The following is a 19,966-nucleotide window of genomic DNA, read 5'->3' as shown; positions in this document are numbered from 1 at the left end:
TAATGTCGTCATTCGGCGTACTCTCGCAAAGGGCACGTGCTATAAAGCTTTAGTGCGCCAAAGATAGCAGCTCCACGGTGCGGGCGCCGCGGCGGCTCAGAGGTTATGGTGCTCTTCTGCTGACCGCGAAAGACTCCGGTTCGACCCCGGCCGCGGCGGTCGCATTTTCATGGGGGCGAATGCTACAGGTCCGTGTGCTGTGCAATGTCAGTGGACCTCAAAGATCCCCAGCTGGTCGAAATTATCCGGAGCCCTACACTACGGCGTCCCTCATATCCTCACTCGTTTTGGGACGTTAAACACCATGAATCAGCCGACCAGTTCTGCGGTGCTGGACCATGAATTCGGTTCCCATGGCCGCTACTGGCAGCTAATTTTTGAAAGCAACAGCACGTCATGACGTCGCCATGAGATCAGTCGCTGTATTTACTTCATAACGAGTGAAACAAGCTGGTAAAAAAGGTACCTGTCCTGCAAATCCCAAAGATACCTTTGATGGAAAGAACGCAGAACCATCTTGCGGACTCTGTATACGCGAATGTTGTGACTATTAGGTTCCTTCAGCACCATCACCAACCGTCAACGTAATGATTCTAACAAAACGTGCTGTCATCTTTCATCGTGTAACCATTGCCATGTCTATAGGCCTTTTAAATGATGGTGGTTTCTCGTAACCGAGTTCGTTTAATTTCATTGGTCTGCTTTGAGTGTGCTCACTACGCTGTAAGGCACCGCGCACTTGAGTGAAAAATTTAATCTCGCTTGCGTTCTCGACGCTAACAAGAAAACGGGACCATATGAAATTATATAAGAAAACAACTGCAATAGACATTTTCCATCACGCTCTAACGATCTGAGACTGAAGATTTGGCAGGAAAAATGGTTGCACTAATTTACCTTGACAGTTAAAAAATTCGGCGCACGGAAATATCATGTTCTCGTTAAGGTAGCTGCCTACAAACTTGCACTTGTTGCCACTTGGAAAGTGCGCTGTTTTTTTTTTTTGGAGCTACTCAGCTGTAACGCCCTGCGTACACGAAAAACGTATTTTCTGCAAGTTTATCAGCATCAGAAAGGCCACTGGCGGGGAAATTCCCCGCATTGTCCTGCGGGGCTCCCAGCCACATTATAGAAACAAGAATTTTAATATCATTCTACATATGACCACCAGGTAGAAAATGCTTAGGCTACTCAGCCACTAAAAAAATTCTCTCAGAAATAAGCTAGATCTACTCGAAGTAAAGCCCAACGTACGATAACCTTCGTAGCCTTTCTGCAGGTTAAGCCCTTGAGATGTTGTCATCATGCTCAGTTTGACTGAGCCCAAGAGGACAAAGGCCACACGATATCTCTCCGAATAACCCAGTCCTGTGCTAGCCGCGGCCACCTATACGCAAAAACGTCTTAATCTCTTCTGCCTGCCTAAGTTTCTACCGCCCCTTGCTGTGCTTATTTTCCCCTAGAATCCAGTCCGTTACACTTAACGACCATCGGTTATCCTGCCTTCACCCTTCATGCCCCGTCCAAGCCCATTTCTTTCTCTTCATTTCTACTAGATTGTTATTAGCTCGCGTTTGTTCCCCGACCCACTCTGCCCTTTTCCTGTCTCTTAATGTTACAGTTACCTTTTTTTTCTGTAACGAGGTGTGTTGATTCCACGACAGATTCTATGTTTCTGCCCGATAGTTGATCACCGGTAACATACAGCTCTTATATGGGCAGTTATGAGTTGCCTAATATCCGATAAAACCCGCCGGTTCACGACCACACTTATATCTATGTTCTCGCATCTCGACGCTACCGCTTTGTAGAAACCTGCAGTATCAGACAAGATCTCTTCGACATACCGGTGATGATTACGCAGTTACGGCTCGCAAACAATGTAGGCCTTCAGAAAAAAAAGCGCGGTTTTCACTCGCTCGAGCTGCGCGACGGACGGCTGCAGCCTTCAAACGCCTGGAATATTGTCAGCCGTGGCAATGAGAACGTACCGCGGGCCCTGGAGCACCCGAGAAACAGCTTGCCGGGGAAAAGATTTCCCTGGCAGGGGATGAGTGACGCGCGCGGCTAGAGCGACGCCCGGAAAGTTAAAGTAACCGCCACTCGTCGCACTCCCCTCTCTCTACGAACTGCAGTCATTTTATATATAAAATGATCCAATGATCTAATAGTTCACTAAGAGTAGCTTACACTTTTAATGCCTACTTTAAGTCTATTTTCACAACTGACACCTTCGAAGTTCCAACGTTTGGCCCTCCTAGTGTGGCAGCTTCGGCTTCTGATATTACAATTGATGAGCATGGTGTACTTAACAGAAAAATACAGTTGGACACAAAAAAGTTGACTGGCCTTGATGCTATACCTTATTCTTTTTTCGTTCGTTATTCAGTGTGGACTTCACTATATCTAACAGCCATCTTTCAAAAGTCGCTCAACAATTGTAAGGTGCCATCCTCGTGGAAGCCGGCCAAATTTTTTATATTATTCGAATCAGGAAACAAAACATTTATCTAAATACAGACCTATTTCTTAAGGTTATACTCATGCAAGTTCCTGCACCACATCTTTCAGAAACATATAATGGAGTTTCCGGAATCTAACAACATGCTTTCTAATTTTCAGCACGGTTTTAGAACCTAATTCAGCACCTTAACTGTATCAGTTGAATTTACACACATTTCCTGCGCACTAGATATCGGCACCCAGGCCAACACAAAATTCATAGATGTTTCTCAACCTTTTGATACCGTACTAAATGCTAATCGCTTAGTAAATCTAAACATGATCTTGAAAAAGTCAATAGCTAGTTGGATTGCTAGTATTCTGCCTCATTGTTCACAGTTCTTATGTTAAATTCAACGAACCCTCGTTGTGTTCACGTTTCACCTGGTGTGCACCAAGGGTCGGTATTTGCGCCTTTATTATTCCTTTTATACATTAAAGATTTACCTCAGCATGTCATCTTCTGCTCGATTATCAACATGGTTTCAGGAAGCATCGGTCAACAGAAAGAGCACTTTTAACGCTAAAAGAATTTATCATTGAATCATTCACCAAAAAACATGATACTGGGCACCTATGTCGATTTTTAAAAGGCAATTGATATTGTCAATCACACTATCCTTCGTTCAAAATTGCACAGATACGGCGTTCGTGGAACGGCACATGCGCTTCTTACATCATATCGTAGCAACAGGACACAATTTGTCGAAATAAATAACATTAAATCTTTGCAAACCGTACATACCGGCGTGCCACAGGGAAGCATACTCGGACCGTTACTCTTCCTTATTTTTAATAATGGTACGGCACACCGCACTCAGGACGTAAAGTTTAATTCCTATGCGGACGACACCACCATTTTTGTAACCGGAAGTACGCAAGCAGATGTATAGGAGCGAGCAAATATGGCGCTTCTGGACTTGGACGCTTGGGTCAAAGCAAACCACTTAAAAATAAACACAAGCAAAATAAAAGCAGTTCTATACGCTTCAAAAGGGAAGGAATTATTGGATGCCTTGAGCGTACGCTTGGGAACAGAAAAAAGGTGAACTTGTTTTACTTTGTGAAAGTACTCGGAGTGGTCTTTTCAAAGCACCTTGCAAGGAACGACCACATAGATTACTTACGTTCAAAAGTTGCATCTGCAGTTGGCTCCATCGCCCGAAAAAGATACTTGCTGTCTTCTAAAATAAAAATCTCGCTGTATAACGCGCTTGTGCTACCGCTCTTACAGTACTGCAGCTTAGTCTGGTGCACCACAGGGGTAACGAGCTTATCCAGATTACAATTGTTGCAGAAAAGAGCATTACGGAATGTGTCGGGTTTGTCTTACTGTCATCCAACCAAAGAGCTTTTCTTCAAGTATAATGTCCTCTCTGTGTTCTTTTTTTATTACAAGATAATCGTAGCTTATAAATATTTCCGGAAATCTAATGCAGGTGTTATCATAAGCCTTGCAGAATTAAAAGAAAATTTCCGAGACCGACAAACCCGACACAAAGAAAAATATCTTGTTTCAGCGCCTCGCACGTATTCATACACCCAATCATTATCCTATACTGCACCGAAACCACTGAATAAATTGCATGCAACTGCATTCTATCCAGTTAATGAGTTAAATTTGCCAAATTGGTCTTTTTTTTTGCAGCAAACAACTGTGGTGAACCTAGTGTTGCTTTGTATTTAGATTGTTAAGTATTTCTCATTTTAAGACTGAGTTTCTAGGACGTGCCTATATTCTGTTTTTGTGCATTGCTGTGTGCCTTATTTCATGCGGACAAATGTAATATTATGAAACTCTTTGATGTATAAAATTGTGCACGTCTTTCCAAACTGATCTTCCTCCTAGCTGTTGCTCTGCCAATTATTGTAGGGGGTTAGCGCCTTGTCAAGCTGCCTTTCACAGCTTTTAGTCTTGGCCCTTTCTTTTCGACGAAAAGAAAAATAAACTTGACTTGACCTTCCACATGCCCCCTTTTGCAGATGATTGTGTATTAAATCGCAAGAATTACACACTAGAAGATCATCTGCAACTAAATGCCTCATTTGCCAACTTTTGTGTCCAGTGTAAAATCTGGAAAATTAAAATAAATAAAAATACAAATAAATAAACCTGTGGTAATATAATTTTTAAATAAAAATATCTGCTTCACTGTTCAATTACACTTTCAATGATTTTTTCTTGCATACTGTTTTGGAGTGTAAGCACCTTGGTATCATATTTACCGCGAACATGTCCTCCACATATATTTATTTCAATTGTACTAAAGCAATTAGTAAGCTTCAGTATTTCTGTCGCAATTTCAGTAATGCTTCGAAAGAGACTAAGGTAATTTTGTATAAATCTTTAATTCGCCCAGTACTGGATTGTGCCTCCCCTGTCTTGTACTTTCATAAGCATTGTGAAATTAACCTCATTTAGAGCATACAACAAAAATAAATGAGCTTCATATATCGTTGCTGTGACCAACATTTCTCACCCTCTCCCGCCTTGGCTTAAATAAATCTGACCCCTTTTTCTGTATGCCTTCACATCGAGTCACTGATGTTTCTGCATTGCAGTTTGAACTTTTGTCCTCGTGAAAAAACCTGTACAATAGAGAAACACTTTGTGACTAAGCATTGACTGGGTGCTGATGAAGTGTTTCTTTCCTCATTGCTTTGGCTTGTACTGGCGGTTGCATTTTCTGTACACTTCTGGAGGCCTGATGAACTATCGGCAGGAAAAGGTTAAAGGACGCAAATCTGCGAAAAAAGTTTTCAGGACGCATAAGCCTCGCCTTTAAGAGCAGGACGCCAAAGCGTGTTGCAGCATTGCCAAGGTATCCATGGAACGCCATCGTCCTTCGGTGCGACAACTTGCCCTGACAATTTAAGGAAAAGAAACATATCTTGGTGGACACCCAAACCGCGCCGTAAGGCAACGAAAATGAAAATAAATTTTTTAATGAAAAAAATGATGCCTTTCCCACATATCTCGATGGAAACCAGAACCGGGCCGTATTGAAAGGAAATTGAAAGGAAAATTGGTTTTAAGGAACGGAAATGACGCTTGTCTCACAATTCTCGCTGGACATCCGTACCGCGCCGTAAGGGAAAGAAAATCCCTTCCCTTACGGCGCGGTTCAGGTGTCCACCTAGATGCGTCATTTTTCGCTCACGGGCAAAGACGCCGACGACACCGGCTTTTCTGCGACACGCTGTCGCTTTAAAAGCAGCCACACTGCAAAACTACAGGCTCGAATGTAGAACGCATCTTCCTCCGGCTAAGGCCCTCGGAAAAAGAGGAAGTCCGCCACAGGCGACCAAAAACACACCTTTAATCGCCTGCATATATAAACGCCATGAACCGAGCATACATCACTAAAGAATGTCACTTCTGCTTGGAGAAGGTTGACCATGAAAACGGGGAAATTAAAATAACAGCTCGGCCTTTCATTCAGGGGTGGGAGGTGGCTCTATCCAGCACCTAGTCTAGGAGCAGCTCCTCGGGAGGGCAGCAGCGATAATCAATACGGTCTCTGACTAGTGGCCCCAACCACATCAGTCCCTTTCCCGAATCGACAGACATTTGCACCACCACCCACTTCAGCCCTACAGGAGGATTAAGTAATTGTTATAAAATTGATTCTGTTAGAATTTCTTTTTTTCTGAAAATGTTAGAAGGCTGGAATAGTTCACAACGCTTCGTTGCCATTATTGTGTATTACGAAGCTTCAATTTAAGCACTGAATCCTTAAGGCTCAATTTTGTTTATTTTTTCAAGGGGCGCTCTTTTGTGTGAAATACCAGGAAGGAGTCGTGCGCAGTCTTCACGCTAGCGTCATAGTGTTTAGCATGCACCACTGAGCAAAGTTCTAGTCGCCGCCACTGAATGGTGCTTCTGGCACTCGCTTCGATCGCATCCGAGATCGAGGGCCAGAAAGCTGCCACCGACGAAGGCAAGGCGAGAGCCTTCACCCCCTAGCGTGTGAAGGCTTCCTTGGCGCCGCGCTTTTATTACGAAAACCGCGGTTAGTGAGGGAGAGCGGTTCTTCTAAACGTGCATGCGCTTGCGCCCTGTGCGCGAATTGGGCACACAATAGATCTAAGTCACAGTGGCGTCAAATCCTCAAATACATGATGCGAAGGCATTTATAGACATTAGAAACTCTAGGCAAGCAAATGGGATTCACCGCGGTAGCTGGAATGCGTTGGCGACGGCTGCTGAGCCAACCGATTAATGTGTCGCATACCGTCCGTGACGGCGGAATTTGGATGAAGGTGAAACGCAATGACTCCTGAGAGCTGTGCATTGCTTGACCACGCTAAAACCTCTAGGAGGTCTCAATTAATACGTAGCCTTCCTCTACGGCGCTCCTGATAGCCCAAGTGTTGCCTCGGGACGTTTGATGAACATCATCAGCCTAGCTGACTACGCCCACTGAAGGCCGAAGGCCTCTCTCATGTCTCTCCACGTCTTCCTCTCCTTTGCCAGCTGCGGCCACCACATCCCCGCAACCCTCTTAATCTCTTGCGCCAACCTAACTTTCTGGTTGCCCCCTGCTATGCTTGCCTTCTCTTGGAATCCACTCCGTTGCCCTTAAGGACCAGCGGTTATCTTGCCTCCGCATTGCGTACTCTGCCCAAGCCGATTTGTTCCGCTTGATTTCGACTAGAATGCCACTCTGCACGCTTCCGCTTCCCTAACGTTGCACCTATCACTTTTTCTTTCCCTAGCTGACTGCGGTTACGTCAACTTATGCTGAACCCTTTTCGTTGGCCTCCACGTTTCTGCCCCATAGGCGAGTACAGTAAGATACAGGTGTTGCATACTTTTCTCTTTAGGAATATTGGTAAACTCTCATTCATTATATGAGAAAACCTGCCATATGCGCCCCACCACGTACTTTTTTCCTAGTTATTTCCATCTCATTATCCGGATTAGCGGGTAATATCCGCCCAAAATAGAGGTATTTTTTACCATTTCAAGCACCTCGCTACCAGTTGGAGCGGCTGTTCTCTTCCGAGACTGGTGAACATTAATTTGGTTTTGTGCGTGTTAATTTTTAGGCCCACCGTTTTGCTCTGCCTAAATCATTGACCATGATGATGAGGGACACCACTGCAAAGTAAGAAACACTAAGATAACAGGAAAGAGACCGCCAGCGCTGACTCGCAACTGAAGTTTTAACGAAAACACGCAAGTATATATACGATAACCTTCAATCACTGTCCACATTACTTTCACGCGAAAGCGAGATTACGCACATGGCATGAAAAAAGGTGAGTAAGCAATGGCTGAGTGCAGCCGGTCATCCAGGTAACCACATCCTCAATCTGAGAGGGACACAGAAGGATCGCTGACGCACCGGTTAGCATTTTTCCTAACAAAAAAAGGCTTCCATCATTTCAGGAGTGACCTGATCTGAATGGCGGAGAAGAACATAAGTTCCTCGAAACAGCAGTCGACAGTTACAAACACGGCAATGTGCATCAAGGTTATCCCGCGAGTAACTGTCTATAGAACTGCGCTACTGGAAGAGCCTCACATTAACGCAGCGCCCGGTCTGGCCCAGATAAAGTTTATTGGAAGACAGCGGCAGACAGTAAACGACGCCCTTTCTACAAGTGATGAAAGGCGACACGTGTTTCGTTTTGCAGGCCCTCCGGCCCCCAATTTTCAGTCCACCTGTGAACAAATCCCAGCAAGCTTCTTTGGTGAAGAAAACACTGCCCTAACCTCGTACCTCGTTGCCAGGCTCTTTAAACGGTGGGAAAGCCTGTGAGCGTAAGGAAAGACAGCCGGCCTACGGCGCCCACTGTTGTACCGATATTGTCTGTGTGCTCGTGAATTTACCCCCCAAAGGAGTTCACCTCCTGCCCTGGCGATGACGTGGTTGGGAAAACCACTGCTTGTTAATCTTACAACTTCCTCTGACACACTTTTCGAAACATGGTAGTGACACGACCTAGAAGTGGCAAATTGGCAGCTTTCGCAATACCATCCTTAATCAATTTTGAGCGTCCCGACTCTTACCCGAGGAGCGGTTTTGGGGTGCGCGGATGATACAGCCAGCGAACATGATCCATTGTGGTCTGTAAAGACAAGTCGAGGAAACGTAGTTCATTCACCACGGGTACTTTTCTGTCATAAAATTGAGACCATAGCCAAGTTGTGTGAAAAGCCCAAGAACAACTGCTATTTGTGTACAGACCCTAACATGAGGATAAAGAAGTCGTCCACGCATCTGAACGCCTTGGAGAAAAAACCTGCTGAGGCACCGCTCACTTTCCTATCCATTACACTCAAGAATATGTTGCTAAGCACAGGTGCAACCTTTGACCCAATGCACACGCGGGTTTTCTGGACAGAGAAGGAACCCTTCTCCCCGATGACTGTCGATTTCAGGTAAAGCGACAAAATTTCCCAAACGTGTCAACGAATGCACCGCATCTGCTCATAAAGATAACCGCGTCGTTTCGTGTCGTTGTCTACAGTGATGCAGGATTTGATACATTCCACAAGTTCTTTGTGCGGCAGCGGATAGAACAGGTCGTAAATGTCTAAGCTAGAATGCTGTGCGATCCAGGATTGCCATTATTCAGCACATCAACCAGAGCCTCGGAGTTAGGGACCAAAAAGAGATAACGCACACTAAGGGACACCAAGTGCAACTGCAAATTCTCAGCAACGACGTATTGCCAAGAGTTGCTCTCCGTAACAATGCAACGGAAGGGGATACCCTACTTGAGCGTGTTGGCATAAAGCAGGCGAGTCCGAAAGAAGTAAGGACTCCCCGCTCCACTAATGTACCGCGGGGCGCGTGTTGGCAGTGAAAAACTCATCTAGCTCGACCTCCTTTGCCTTCTTAACCAAAAAGGACAGCGGCCCGGAGTTTCAGCTCAGAAGGAATACCGCTGTCTCTAACTTTGGCTCCACAGAACTTCACCTGCATAAAATTCATGTCAATCACGGCGCGCGCTTTCTCCTCAGAGCACTTGGGAGCTGCTCGAAGCAGCCTTCCTTGTCCGATAAAAGCACCCGCGTCTTGCTCCACAGCAGGAAGTCCACCAGAGCACGCGTGTCAGGCGCCTTCGTGGCCTATCTTCCGTCCTTTCTAGCACCGAAACACACTCATTTGCGCATCTTGGCCTGTCATCCCCAGAAGCAATTCGGCAGATGGACTTCGAAAGGGCGAGTTTTTCAGCAGGGTAGAGGGCAGGTTCGAACCCAAAATTTGGCCCCAACCGAAGCAGCTCCTGGTGTTCGTTGGGAACGTCCAGGTCACCGAGAGTAACAATCCTACCGTCCGCATTGCGGGATGGCTTCTTAGAGAGAAGCCTTGGTCGCATCGTGTTCCAGAGGAACTCAGTCACACTGTGTGCTGTTGCCCAGCAGTCATGGTACTGCCTCTCACCTGCGCTAGCGCTGCAGGCCAGCCTTAAGTGATCATTGAAGAAGCATGCTTGACCACCATCTAGTGTGCTCTCTGGATGGAACGAGCACACCACAGGCAACCTGGACGTTCGCTGGGCATAGTCCACGCTTGACATGCCAAGAGAGAAGGAGTTCCTTGCATATAGACACGGATATTGCGACGCGCAAACACCAGGGCTGGTTACGTTGAGGCTTTAATGAAACGAAGAGCCCAATGTACAAGACATTAACTCTAGCAGAGTGGACGTTTGGGCTACTTGGTGAACGATCATAATGGGAACCAACGCAAAAAAGAACGAAACACAAAGACAATAGGGGTGACACCAGAAGCGCTGACTCACAACTGAAGTTTTAATGAAGAAACGCACGTAAATAAACACGATAAGCATTAATAACTGTGCATGTCATAGCCACGCGAAAGAGATTACGCGCACAGCAAGGAAGAAAGTTAGTTAGGAAGGGCCCAGTGCAGCTTGAGTTGAGTGATTTAGTGGTTGAAAACTACCGGTGGGATTAGCCTTGCAGTTGCTGGAGCAATCACACCCTCTACAGCTGGCGTATCCCTTCCTGACCGAGCCGGGCCATCTCGCCATGTTTGTTTCGAGGCAAGATCATCCGCCCTTCGCCATTCGTCACTCTCACGGCTTCCTCGCTAGACGAGAGGCTCTGTAGCGGCCTACCACGTGCTCCCACGGGCTACCACGTGACAAAGGCGACTCGCGCCAGCATACAGGCGGAGAGCGGGCAGAAGAGATTCAGCGCAGTCTGCGGACAGTCTGATTCACGCCTGGTTGCGTGGGCCTGGGAAAATATAATTGTGGACGCCATGCAGTGATGTTTGTCTGGTGCTCATATGCCACACCAATAAAGTTAGGAATAAATTCCCGAGATTTCGATATAGAAACTCTAGTTCTTAATTTTAGGCTATTATTGCAACCTAACAATCACTCCATGTACCGCCTTAAACCGTTCTCGTTCGTGCATCAACATTGCAAATCCACACTGACATGGTATTACCATCTTTCAAGCGAGAGGAGTAAAAATATCGTTTCAAATCTTTCCACTGTGTTAAACCAATCTTTCTTGTGACAGTCTCAGGTGTACGAACACTGTGACTAATCTAATGAAGTGATATTTAGATCCTCGTTGATATCAACCATTTAAGCTTGCCCTAATTTCAGACATGGTTACAATTCCACGCGATGCTTGCTCCGTTGTGGACAATGAACGAGTAGACTGAAGAGGTGCTGAAACCAATTCTTCATTGGGCCTTACTGCGCTCACAAAAACTGAACAGCTCTCTGGGGGAGATAGCAATAAACTTGATCGCCGCAGTCATTGAAGAATATTAGCCCCTTTTTCTTCGACAGAGCTCAGCTTAAAGCTGATTATCTTTCGAGGAAAGTCGTTTAAAGAACGTACAACAATATCTAACGAGGTAGCGTTAGCTGAGAGAAGCTAAAAATATTGCAGACCACTCTCCTCGCATCTGTCCTCAGAAACAAAATGAGAAAACTACTTGTGAGGGTAATTGAGCATAAACAAACATTACCAAGCTTGGCGTGAGTATTCTAGAAACCAACAACATATTGTTCAACTGCATGGGTTCGGAACATTTGAGGAAAAAATGTACCAACACATTGCAAGCATTTATGGCCCAAGCGCTGTCTACTGGGACATCAAGCCGTGAGGAATAATAAAATAACTGTTAGCAATAGAGTTCTTCGATGGGAGAGTGCGAGGATGTGATCAAAGGCATTAGCTTAGCATAAATTAGGGCATATGCATGTGTGTATCTGCGTGCATGGATGTGCCTATTTATCCATTATTACATGGAAAAGGAGGAGATAAAGGCACTTGGTTAAAACAAAGGCGCCGTGTTTATCGCAGCTAAACAGGACAGCTCAGCCACGGCATAGCTCCTTACCGTTGCCGCCTTTACGTTTGACCGCATTTCTACGTGTCTGTTCAATAGCAATATAAAAAATTGTTCTCTAAATAAGATAGTGCCCGGTCTATGTCATCTAGGAAATGAGCAGGACAAGGTGCCTTTGCACTCTGGGTTTCCTTATTGCCTGATGATCAGCAGATTGTCAAGAGATCATGCGCAATAGTCCGCACCCAATTGAAACGCTGTGCTTCTTCAGAATGTATATAGATAGTCGGAAGGAAAAAATTAAATACGCTAATCCCTTTGCATCCGTCAGATTCAGTACAAGACCTGAAGGAAAAGATCTTCGACAGAAGTCCGCCTGGTTGAGTTCTTGAAACAATAGTTGAAACTTGACGCCAACCAATATTTTACTTTTGCCCAACTTTTCGGGACCAAACCGGTCTCGTCTGCAGGGCTCTCGGTCTCGTCTTCAAAACACCTCGGTGTCGTCTTCAAAATATCGCAATAAATTAAAAGCTGATATTAAGAAAGCCAAGCTTGCGTATTATGAAACAATTTTCGCTAGGATAAGAACAAATCCGGCAAAGAACTGGAGGCATGCAAATACCTTACTGGGAAGCACCTATCACCAGTTAAGGCTGACCAAATATTAATCAATGATTTCATAAGAGGCAAGACACTAGCAGATGAAATAAATGAGTATTTCATTAATACAACCGTACCCCAGCCCTCTGTCCAACAAAATGGGAATTACTGGCCTTTTCGCCGAGTAAATTCAATCGTTTTGAAAGACGTTACCTCAATAGAAATCAATGGTCTTATAATACACTTAAATAATAATCTCGCAAGTGGTATGATGAAGTTGAAGTTGAACCTGTAAAGCGAGTGTCATTATTAACCAGCCCGGTCCTAGCCTATCTCATTAGTCTCGCGTCCTCTACTGGAGTCTTCCCGGATAAACTAAAGCCCGCTAAAAGAATTTTAGTAAACAAAGGGGGTAGAAATCGTGATATTAAAAATTACCAGCCAAACTCAATGCTACCGATGTTTTCTAAGATTTACGAATTGTCGGTAAGTAACCGGTTGTCAAAATACTTAACATAGTATCATATAATATTACCCTCGCAGTATGGTTTACAGGAAAGTAAGGCAACTCAGAATGCTCTTCTTACCACAAAACAGCAAATAATCAGAAATTTTGAAGATCAGTTGTTCACCTCAGGAATATTTCTCGATCTGCACAAAGCTTTTCGTTCCGTAGACCACAAGATCTTAGCTATAAAATTAGATTGGTATGGAATTAGAGGCATCACATTGGACCTTATCAAGAGCTACTTTCGTTTCGGCGTTAGTCATTTAAAATAGACTGTACTTCTTCAAAACAACTCGAGAATAAACTAGATGTCCCGCAAGGTTCGACATCAAGCCCGTTACTTTTCTTTTTATATGTGAATGACGTTACCGAAATACAAAGAACACTCGCAAAAACCATATTTCTAGACGACGCTACTTGATCCTTTACAGGTAGAACACTGCATGACATTGAACAGTCGGCCAATCTGTATTTAAACGATTTATCCACATGGCTGCAACAAAACAAATTTCAGATGAATGCAGTAAAAACGAAATATATGATATTTAAGCCATTCAATAAGTATAAAGAATGATTAACTTACCGTACAGAGGACGAAAGTTACAAGTAATTTTTCAAAAGTTCCTTGGGTTATGTTTTAGTGAAGACTTGTCTTGGACACCTCATGGCAATCACCTGCTCTCCGAACTCGCGACGTCTGTTGGATGTAATAGAAAAATGGACTCTATTCTATCTCTTTGGCTAAAGGAATCACTAAATTACTCCCTGTTCTATTCTAAACTTTTGTATCACATTGTGGTCTTGGGAACAACGGAAAAAGGGAATTATTATAGGCTACAACTGCTGCAACGAGTCCTCCGGTTTTTTGTGAACCGCACCGGCCCTATTAGATTGTTGTCAAGGCAACCAGTTCTTCCTAGATTTGATGTTTTACCAGCAAATAAAGTCTATTTATGGATACTGACGCAGCTAAAATACAAAAAGCAACTCCACAGTATTTACACACCTATCTTCGTGCAATATGACATCCCAACCCCAAACGCAGAAATAAGAAAGTCAGAACATATTATGGAAAACAAGATCTGAAATATCAGATAATAGACATCTTAAATAACTGAGCTTCTATTTTGGATTTCTGCCTACCCAGAAAGACGTTTAAATGTGAACTGCGGGCAATATTGTTTTCTGTTTAGATTGTTGAAAAACAATCATAAATATAAATATCCTTTTCATTATGCCAATCTAGACTTCCTTTTACGCGTTTTTGTGACATCAGCGAACTTTCGATGTGATAAAAAAAAAACGTTCATAGTGCTTGACAAAGTAGAGCAATGTTGTATAGAATGTATGCGTGTAATATTTGTAACGCAGCTTCTCTTTCAATATTTATTGAAGTCATTCATGGTACCGCTCTCTGATGTACAGCTGTAGGCTCCTCCGTTTATTATGGGGGTAGAGACCTCCTCAGGCAACAATGCATTTAGTCTCTACCACCCGCGAGAAGAAGTGATTTTCCTGCAAAAAAAACTAACTGACTCACTGACTGACTAACATGTGTGCCAGCAGCAGTAGCGGGCTGCCTTTGCTATGTCCTTGTTAGCACGTGGCCCAGTCCTCAAACGCAGGCTGAGGGGAGTTCTCCTTGGGTCCCATTCATCGCCGCCTTTCTGAGCTGGATGAGCCATGAGTCGAAATGTCGTCTGTTGAACAGGTTTCGCTCCGCGGCCAAAACGCTTATTCGTTGGCTCAGGTTCCTTGTTTCGTGGATGCATGAGGTCAGGCATTTGCAGAACAGGATTTTGTAAACGACACCCAGTTGTTTCTCTGGGTACGGTGTCTTTCGGTCGTTGTATGGAACGGCTGATTGTCGAAACGAGTTTGTGAGAAAGGTAGATTTCATGTTTTCTCACAATTCTTGCAAGTGCCTCACCGGTTCCTCTTACGTATGGAATCACAACGCGAGCGCGTTTTCTTGTTTCATTGTTAGATGGTCCCCCTTTCCTCCGAGCCTCACGGCGACTAAAGCGTTTAATAAAGCCACCTATGTAGCCATTATTCTGTAGTTCAGCGAAAACGGTGGCTTTTTCTTCTTTCCTCTCCGCTTCGGAGGAGAGGGGAGATGACGAATGCCTTGCGGCTAGCAGGGTGGTTAGAATTAAAATTTAGATAGCGGCTGGTATGAGCTGGCTTCCTATGCACACCGAAATTTATATCTCCCACTTGTCTTCTTATAATGACGTCCAAAAATGGCAACGTATTGTCCACTTCTCGTCCCCTTGTGAACTGAATAGAAGGCTCAACGGGATGAGGTGTGGGAGGAAGTTTTCGACCGGCGATGTCTTCAGAATGCAGAAGCAGTGGTCCGTGTAACGAATGAAAACCTTTGAATTTTCTTGAAACAACATCAGTGCTTTCTCTTCGATCCCCTCCATCGTTAGGTTGTGAGCAGTCAGCGAGATCGCGACGCTCATAGCAGTGCCGCTGGCCTGCATATAAAATTCTTCTTTGAACGAGAAAGTTGTGCTATTGAGGCAAAACTTGAAAATCCGGCAGAGTTCTTCTGGGGTCAGGCTCATCCTGGCGCCGAGGTCAGCGTCTGCCTCGAGGGCGTTGTTCGCTACGGGAAGGGTGTAGGGCACACGAACGCGGGTAAAGAGCAAGAGACCACGTCGAATGAAACCATGCCCTCGTCCGCTTCCAGTTGCACGTGGGAAACGTTCGGCGAAGTGGCTGGAGTTGCGCACGTGCGTTCACGTGTTGCCCGCTAGGGGCGATAGGACAAGGTGGAGGTAGGCCGGCAGGGCTTTAGGCGTTGAGGTGGCGATGTCGACGGAGGGGCGCAGTGGAATGCTGGGTTTATGAATTTTTGGCAGTCCGTAAAAGGCCGGTGCTGAGCCATTCCAGCAGGTCAAGTGTAAGTAGAGGCGTTTTGATTGCGGGTGGTGCTTGAAGGTGGCTGCTGAAAGCTTGTTCATTCTGGCATGATGTTGCGAAGTTGGACCCTTTCTTAATTTTTCGTATGCTTCGTAAGCACCTTGAGGGGAAAATCTGCAAGTTGCGAAAGCAGAAAGACAAGGCAAGCAGACCGCATGGTGACGTCTCCAACTTTGTCACCAACGTACCGTCGAGATCGCTGCTGCAAACGAAACTTCTACCTTGGCGAAAGACCAGGAGTCCAACGCTACGTCAGCGAAGCCACCAATCGCACAGCTAGTGTCAGCTGTGAAGGACGGTATCAAGGATGTTAAACCTTCCGCCCACGAAAATAGTTGGAGGAAGGTTAAGATTTGCCTTTAAGAGTGGAACGCCATTTACTCGCCCGGCATGCTATTGAGTCACACAAAGACATAGTTTTCATAATACAACACTTCTAAGTCCACTGCACATTTTTCTAATTATTTGTTCTAACAAGTGCTTCTCACGTTCTACATTACCGCACTGTGTTGTGCACACTACAACGTTTCTTGCTACCCTGTTCCTTTAGCTTTCACGCGCACTCAGTATCTCGCTCACTGAGCACACACATACACACACCACTCTGGAATTTTCCCTCATCGTAGTGTAAGTCATTGTGGACTCCTTCAAATCACTCTTGTGGCATGACACACCTGGATGAATGTCGTCCCTTCTCTTGAAGAGCACTTTCATCAAACTATGACTGCGATGGTGTCAAGAGTCTCTATATCAGCATCATCCGTGTAGGCATCCCCTCTCAATTCGTCAATTGCTACATCCTCTGGTCCGCGTTCAATTCCTTGTTCTTGCTTTCCTTTGTCTTGTTGCTCTTTTTCTGGCTTCTTCCGGCCGACCGCAAGAAGCATCGCCTTACGGTCTGTGAAATGGCAACTAGAGTACTTGATCTCTTTAACTGTGCCCTGGTTATGGAACACGAGATCTATACATATATTGCGGTTTGTCGAAATAGCGTTCATAGGAATAGCCATCTCCCAACTAGCCCACACGTGCAGCATGTCAGGAAATGTTCTAGATATCCGAACGTTCTTATTGAGATCTCCGACAACCAACAACGACTCCTTCCAATCAAGGGCAGCAGCGCTCTCATGATGAGGTCTGCCGTTGCCGTCTCACCGGTTCCGTGCGCGATGTATATACACGCAACCGCCACACTGCCAAGTCGCACAGCACAAACTTCAGCGTACTGGCAATCCTGTTGGACCAGGAAAACGTCCTCCGCCTACACCTCTCGTTTGACATAAATGGCCACACCGGAAGTGGGGTTTTCGGAGCGCTGATGCAGCGATATCCATCGATTTCGTAGGGAGTCTTCGGGTCCATACAGGTCTCGGTGAAACAGAGTACGGTAGTGTTTGCGAGAACAGAATCCTTGGCGACATACACAGAGTGTGCACTCAGGGAGCGGACGTTGACCCAGCCAACGGTGACAAAGTACTCTGCCAGCATCTTGTTGCAATCAGCAGTGATAGTCTGCAGACGATGGTTGCCGAGCCTCCTAAAACTCGACGGCAAGAGCGCGATCCAGGTAGTCCTTGAAATGATGGAACTGATGGTCGTTGTCATTGTTCGTCAGGTAGAACCCGTCTATAGTGGTAACCCTGCTGAGGGTGACGTACACGAGCTTCTGAATGTGCGACTTTATCTGTCTGTCGAAAGCCTCTCGCTGAGCAGCTTCTTCGTTGATTATGTTTTTACAAAGCTCTTTCATTTCTGCAAGATCAGTGTGAGGATATCTGAAGCGAGCTTTGACAGCCAGAATTTCCGACACGCAGTTTTCGTAAATTTCGATGAACTTGTTCTTGTCAAGGATATTCACCTCGCGCCGAAACGGGTGGAAGATGAGCACATAGATGCTCGCGCTTAAAGTTGAGCACGTCGGACACTGAATAGGCGTGGTAGCGGAGAACCGCAGGTTGTGCTCTCGGTCGGCCGTTGTCGTTGAACGACGTCAGGTGTTCGGCGTACGTGTGCGCACCTTGGTCTTCCATGTGGTCCTCATAATATCTGTACGGTCGTCTTGCACCTCAAGTCCGTGCTGCTCTCATCCAACCCATCACGATCCATCAACTCCCGACTCTTGCTGATGCGAACTCGTTGTTCCGGCCACAAGGTGTTGGCTGTGACCACAGTGCTACTCGCGTGCGACATTCCGAGGCCGAGCAGATACCAGGCCGCCTCCTGCGCCGACATCTCGACTGCTTTCAGTACCTTCACACTGAGTTGTTGGAGGGCTTGGCTGTAGGTTACGCTCGAGTGTGGAGATTAGTCCAGGACTGCACGGAGGTCTTTTTGCAGGTTCGACATGCCTCGGTTTGCCTTGTTCACATAGTCGACCACGTATGCCGCACACGGTACACATCTAGGACGATCTGTAGATCCATATTACAGTTCAGTACAGACGCTATCCACGGGTTCAAGAAATTGAAGTTAACTTGATCACAATTCTGTTTCAACATCAGTCAGGCGGGAAACGCCGGCACGTACGATTGCAATGTACTCTTCGGCATCCGAGACGTTATTGTGGCGGCGCATATCCTCGATCGATTCGTAGACTGTTGTTTCAAGAGCGTCTTGGCTTTTGTTTTACCTCTCTTTTAACTTTTTGTGAGGCTTCTCTTCTTATTCAGTATGGGCAGCAGGCAGTAGGATGATCCCTCGAGTTTCTTCCAAGTGCCAGAAAAGCGCATTAAACCGAAATTTTGTTCTGTCGCTTTTGTAACACGTCTGTGTGTCCACGTGCGTCAGACAGGGAGGCCTATGAAGGCTTTCGGCGTCCACAGAGATTAAATGTTCGGCCATACGGACTGTTTTCGGGCATTTTTGAGCCATGCTCCTCGTTTGGCGCATTCTCTAGCTAGAGCAACAGATAAGCGTGAGCACTGCCCCAATGTTGGAACTAAATGCGTTTGAAGCACTCCTTGACCACATAGGGGGCATACGGAGAAACTGTCTTGTGTTGCAGAACCTGCATTATCACCGGCACTATCTGATCGAAGTACACTGAACACATCACTGGGCCATCGCTCACGAGCTCTGATGGCAAGCTGGCCGCTGTCGCGGTACAGCAACCTCTGGATCTGCATAAAGGGGATCCGCGGTGACACAATTCGCTCACTCACGAGATCAGTGTTTGGGAAATGTGCCGGTTTTTGTGGGTACGCATAGCCATTTGAAGTGGAGAAGTTAAGGAATGCGATTTCGCCGCATGGCCTGCATTCAACTGTTACACACTTGGAGCCCAGAAACATCGGTCCGAAATGCATCGGCAACCACTGTAGCAAGCGCTTCTGGAAGAGGCTTTAAGTCGTTCCAGCGCCAAAGTCGATCGCACGCAGATCAAGAGTAGCCAAATGAATTCGGTATGAAGCGTTTGTGAAGCATGTTTGTTGCACTCGCATGTTGGTTTACCCTTTCCCGCGCTTGTTGTTCTGCCACGGCTCGTCGCATTAGTCGCTTGGCTTCGGCTTCCCTGCCTCGAATTTCTGGACAGTGTTGCCGCTGATCTCGTCTGGCTTCGGCCTCTCTCGTCCGCAACTCCGAGTTTTCCTGCCGTTGTTGCCGTCTGGCCTCGGCTTCACGCGCTCGTATTTAGGGATTCACGTCCTGGCGCTGGCATTTGATCTCAGCCTCCCTGGCTCTCAGTGTGGCGTTTAATTTCCGTTGCTGCCATGTGACTTAGGCTTCCCTTGCCGTTCGGTATGCACCTTCGTAACGTTTAAGCCGCATTGCCTCGGCCTCCCTTGCCCTGAATTCCGGGTCTACGGTCCGCCGTTGCCGTTTCGCCTGAACCTCTCGTTCTCGCAGTTCAAATTTCCCGCGCCGCTTTCGTCGCATGTCCTCAGCATGGTCAGCTTTGCTCTCCGCCTTCAGTGCCTACGTCTTGCGTGGCCTTCCTCGTGGTAGAACACCAGTTGACGGAGATGGTCCATCAGTACTCGCCGGCGAGGAAGACGCGGATGAGCAAGAGACTTTAGTGCGGCCGGCACTGGTAGACGGCACCGCTTACATCACACGCGTCTCAAGAGCGAGCGCGTTTAGGCCCTGCAACACAACAGCCGTCAACCCGCCGAGGGGTCTAAGA

The sequence above is a fragment of the Amblyomma americanum genome, chromosome 3 (genome assembly GCF_052857255.1).
Source record: "Amblyomma americanum isolate KBUSLIRL-KWMA chromosome 3, ASM5285725v1, whole genome shotgun sequence".
Taxonomy (NCBI): domain Eukaryota; kingdom Metazoa; phylum Arthropoda; class Arachnida; order Ixodida; family Ixodidae; genus Amblyomma; species Amblyomma americanum.
Note: the sequence above shows the minus strand (reverse complement) of the source record.